Source organism: Pipistrellus hanaki (genome assembly GCF_964339955.1).
Source record: "Pipistrellus hanaki genome assembly, chromosome: X".
Classification (NCBI taxonomy): domain Eukaryota; kingdom Metazoa; phylum Chordata; class Mammalia; order Chiroptera; family Vespertilionidae; genus Pipistrellus; species Pipistrellus hanaki.
In genome coordinates, this window is record NC_140524.1 from 22,903,361 (window position 1) to 22,908,399 (window position 5,039).

General features: G+C 42.3%; 1 pseudogene across 1 annotated transcript; it reads left to right on the forward strand.

Moving 5' to 3' along the window:
- Nucleotides 1-4,775: 4,775 nt before the first annotated feature.
- LOC311615598 (retinal rod rhodopsin-sensitive cGMP 3',5'-cyclic phosphodiesterase subunit gamma-like) lies at nucleotides 4,776-5,039 on the forward strand (annotated as a pseudogene). Its single transcript has one exon. The product of its transcript is annotated as a retinal rod rhodopsin-sensitive cGMP 3',5'-cyclic phosphodiesterase subunit gamma-like (transcript).

Sequence of the window (5,039 nt, forward strand, 5' to 3'; positions counted from 1 at the left end):
GTGGGGAAAGGACAGAGGGTGGGGTGGGAACCTGGTGAAGGGGAGCAATTGAGGGGGGGGGAAGAGGATCACATTTGTAATAATCTGAACAATAAAGATTTATTTAAAAAAATAATAAAATAAAATAACAAAAGCTAAAAAAAAAAAAAAAAAAAAAAAAAAAAAAGCACAGGCTCTGCTGAGAGCAGCAAACTCTGGGAGAAACAAATATATAGTTTTTGCAAAGGAAACTTTTTTCTAACCCGGGGTGAACCTGAGGAGTCAAACTGTAAAGGGACTGTGAAGGGGAGCCTAGATATAAAATGAAGAAGAGTACCCTCCTTCCAAAGCCAAATATCCATGTTTGTCATAGTCCATCTTTCCAAATACTCATAAAATAACCTCTCTGTGACTAATCTAGAAGCCCTATGCTTTTCAAATATTAATCTAGTTGATTACTTTGCAGAAGACTCCAAGCATATCAACAGGAGAAAGAAGGTGCAACAAATTCTGGTTAGATCTTGTCCCCTTCTTCATGTTCAAAATAATGTCATTGCCAACAATTCAGAGCCTTGATACTTACCACCTTCCCCTGGCCCCACACTGCTTTATGGATTCCAAGCTGAAACTCTTTCCAGGGCTCCAAAATGACCCCTTCTTGGACATTTACCATTGAGAGTCCCAACCCTCATCGTACCTTTCTTGTCCAGGGAGAACACATTTTGATTTAACTAATGCACACTAAGGTATAAGTGAGATCATATACAAACTTGCCCCAGTGTTACTGCATTTTCAGAGGGGCTTTTGTAAGGAACAGAATTCTGAACAGTCAAATTTCCAGAGTTATTTTGGGTCAATGTGTGATGAGACAAGTCTTATTTGGCCAACTCAAGTATACCACATGAATAACCACATCAGCTACATCTGATGCCATTCCTTTCTGTTGGAATGTTCTGGCCTCTCCTGTATCTCTCTCCAAGTTCTTTTTTTTTCTTCAGAGGTCAGCTCAAAGCTTACCCATGAAGCCTTCCAAGAGTGCACCTGAATTTCTGCCCCACTTAGAAGTCATTACTTCTCAATTGTTCCATCTGGGTTAGTTTGGTTTCCTCAAGCATATCCTAAGCTCTGTGAGAGCAGGAATCATGTTTTTAAACTTGTCTATCTTCCACATATTATAGCCTGATTCTGGACTCTTAGAATGGTAGAATGGATTTTCATATTAACCATCATTGCTTTCCCACATGTTATCTAATTTGAGTCACAGCAACTCCATAAGGTAGAATGTCATTACTCCAATTTTACAGAGGAACTTATGTGGTGGAGCAGATAAAACTACTGAAAAGGAAGAGATTGATTTAAAATGTTGTCTCCCTTTTATTTATTGGAATTCTCAATTCATCAATCAATACAATATTTTTGAGTTTGACCTCTATGACCAACACTGTGTTACTGGAAATGTAAGAGGCATAGAACTGGAATCCTGCCCTCAAGTCAGTCATGGAGCAATGTCTCTAAACTTAGATGATTATCATAAATACCATCTCTAGAGATGATTATCACAAATACCATATGACTGAGTAGGTCTGGGTTATGTCCCAGGTCTTTCTCAAAGCTACTTCAAGAATTCTGATAAACAGCCATGATTGAAAATCACTGCTCCAGTGATCTATATATTTTTAGGTTTTGATAGATCTATGAAGATGATAAAGTCAGATGTTTCCCAAAGAGTGTGTGTGTGGGGGGCGGGGGGGGGGAGCACACTAGTGATGGGACTGAAACACACAAACTTTATTTTTATTTACTTTATTTTTAAAATATATTTTATTGATTTTTTTACAGAGAGGAAGGGAGAGGGATAGAGAGCTAGAAACATCGATGAGAGAGAAACATCGATCAGCTGCTTCCTGCACACCCCCTCCTAGGATGTACCCTCAACCAGGGTACATGCCCTTGAAGGAATCAAATATGGGACCCTTAAGTTTGCAGGCTGACACTATCCACTGAGCCAAACCAGTTAAGGCCAAACTTTATTTTTAAGTATATATTTTAATGTACATTAAGAAAGATAAAGCCATTTTATAAACCTATTATTTCACTGATATGATCATTTCCTTTTATTAAAATGTATTTAATTCTGACAAATATTATAATATGGATAAACCTTGAAGACATATGCTAAGTGAAATAAGCCAGTCAAAAGAGGATAAATACTATATGATTCCAGTTATATGAAATACCTAGAAACATACAATCTTCCAAAACTAAGTCAGGGAGAATCAGAAAACCTGAATAAACTGATAACACTAGTGAAATTGAAGCAGTAATAAAAAATCTCCCAACTAATAAAAGTCCTTGACCAGATGTTTTCATAGGGGAGTTTTACTAAACATTCAAAGAAGAACTAAAACCTATCTTTCTTAAACTATTCCAAACAATTCAAGAGGAAGGAAAACTTCCAAGCTCTTTTAATGAGGCCAGCATTATCCTAATTCTAAAACCAGATAAAGACACCACAAAGAAAGAGAATTACTGGCTAACATCCCAGATGAATGTTAGCCAGTAGATGCTAAAATCCTCAACAAAATATTAACAAATCGGATCCAGCAATATATCACAAAGATCATACACAATGACCAAGAAGGATTTATTCTGGGGATGCAAGGCCAGTACAATATCCACAAATCAATAAGTGTAATACATCACATAAACAAAATGAAGGATAAAAATCACATGATCATATCACTAGATGCATAAAAAACATTTGACAAAATCCAGTACTCGTTTTTTATTTAAAAAAAACAAACAACCACAGCAATATGGGACTGGAGGGATCAGACCTCAACATAATAAGGCTATATATGACAAACTTACAGCCAACATCATGCTCAATGAGCAAAAACTAAAAATGTTTCCCTAAGAACAGAAACAAGACAGAGATGTCCATTTTCACGACTTTTATACAGCACAGTACTGGAAACCATAGCCACAGTGATCATACAGGAAGAAAAAAAGAAAAGGCACCCAAATTGGAAAGGAGGAAATCAAACTCTAATTACTCACAGATGGCATGATATTATTATACATAGAAAACCCCAAGACTCCATCAAAAACCTACTATCCTATATAATAAAATGCTAATATGCAAACAGAACAAACTGCAGAACAACTGAACAACTGGCCATATGATGTGCACTGACCACCAGGGGACATACCAGGTGAGCAGGGATGCCAAACCAAGGTGGGGCGCCTGTCGCTATCATCAGGGTGAGCCTCTGGTGGTTAATGAAATTTTTTTGCTCCTGCATGCCATGGTCCTGCCTGGTGCTCACATCTGCTGCCAGTGCCAGCCCCACATTCACCTGCAGCCAGCACCAGAGTCGCTGCTTGCACCCATTGCATGTACCCAGCACCATTCCCAATCACTCAGGGCCATCAGTGGGTATGAGTGGTGTCTGCCAGCCCTGATCGCCCTTGAGGGCTTCTCCACCTCCCCTTGCTCCTGAAGGGTGATTGGATCAGCAGCTGCCTCTCACACCCACTGAAGGCGCTGGCCCTGCTCGCACCCACTGTTGGTGCCAGCCCCAATCATTCTGTGCCATCAGTGCATGGGAGTGGTGGTGGCAGGAGCAGTGCTGCTGTCAGATAGGGGAATGGGGGCCGCTGCAGGAGGGGCTGGGCAGGTGGGCAGAGGATGGGCCGAGATCTGCCCCTGTGCTTACTGCAGCCTCATAGCCCACAGTTCCTTTCAAGGTGCACGAATTCATGCACTGGGGCCCTAGTATTTAATAAATGAATTCAGCAAAGTAACAGAATACAAAATTAACATCCATTTTGTGTTTTTGCATGTACATGTCTAAATTCCAAAAGGGAACCCTAGTACACTGCTGGTGGGGATGCAGATTGGTATTTTTATAAACAAATAATGAACTCTCAGAAAGAGAAAGTTAAAAAAAAAACACATTTAATATAACAACAACAACAACAACAACAACAAAATACTTAGGAATAAACTTAACCAAGGAGGTAAAAGACCTGTACTTGGAAAACTATAGGACAATGAAAAAAAGTAGTAGAGGAAGATACAAACAAGTGAAAGCATATACTGTTTTCATTAATTGGAAGACTTAACATCATTAATATGTTCATTCTAGCCAAAGCAATCTACAGATTCAACACAATCCCCATTAAAATACCAATGGTAGGATGCTGCTGTGGAGTGTAGCTGTGGGCAGCCAGGCAGCAGCCTCAGCTTCCCTGTGCTACAGCCAAGCCAACTCCCTAGCTAGGAGTGGTGTCACAATATTCTTGGAGGCAGCAGTACTCTGCCCAGACTGCAGCACATCGGGGTCATGAAGGTGGTTTTCCGAAGTCAGGACTGGACTGAGAAGTGGGGAGGCCCAGGACAGAAGCCAGTCGGTGTGTTTTGTCTTTGTCTCAAAGAACTGCTTCAGGAGAGAGTCATTCCCTGCTCCCTGTCCTGATCACACTTCCCTCCCTGTCCTGGCCTGTCCTTAGCTCCATAGCTCACCCTCCTTTCAGGCCTCTGACTGCACCTGAGTTCCTTCCCTGTGCCCTGGAATCCTGGGTGGTGGCCACCCCAGCAGCCCCAACAAGCTGATTAGTGTGGCATCAGGGGACACATCAGCTTACCTGGCAGCAGGATAAATGCCCGCTGACCCCTGGTGAATGAGGCCACCACTCACACCGATGGCTCCCAAAGACCTGCCCAGTGTCTGTGCCCAGTGTGGGGGAGTCCAGAAGCCCAAGGTTTCCACAGGGTCTCTGCCAGCTTGGCCATGAACCAGGAGCCACCCAAGGCCGAGATCCTCTCAGCCACCAGGGTGATGGGGGGGCCCCGTCACTCCCAGGAAAGGGTCCTCCAAATTCAAGCAGGGCAAACCTGGCAGTTCAAGAGCAAGCCCCCCAAGAAAGGTGTCCAAGGGTTTGGGGATGACATCCTTGGAATGGAAGGCCTGGGGATAGACATCACCATCATCTGCCCGCGGGAGGCCTTCAACCATCTGGAGCTGCACAAGCTGGCCCACTATGGCATCATCTAG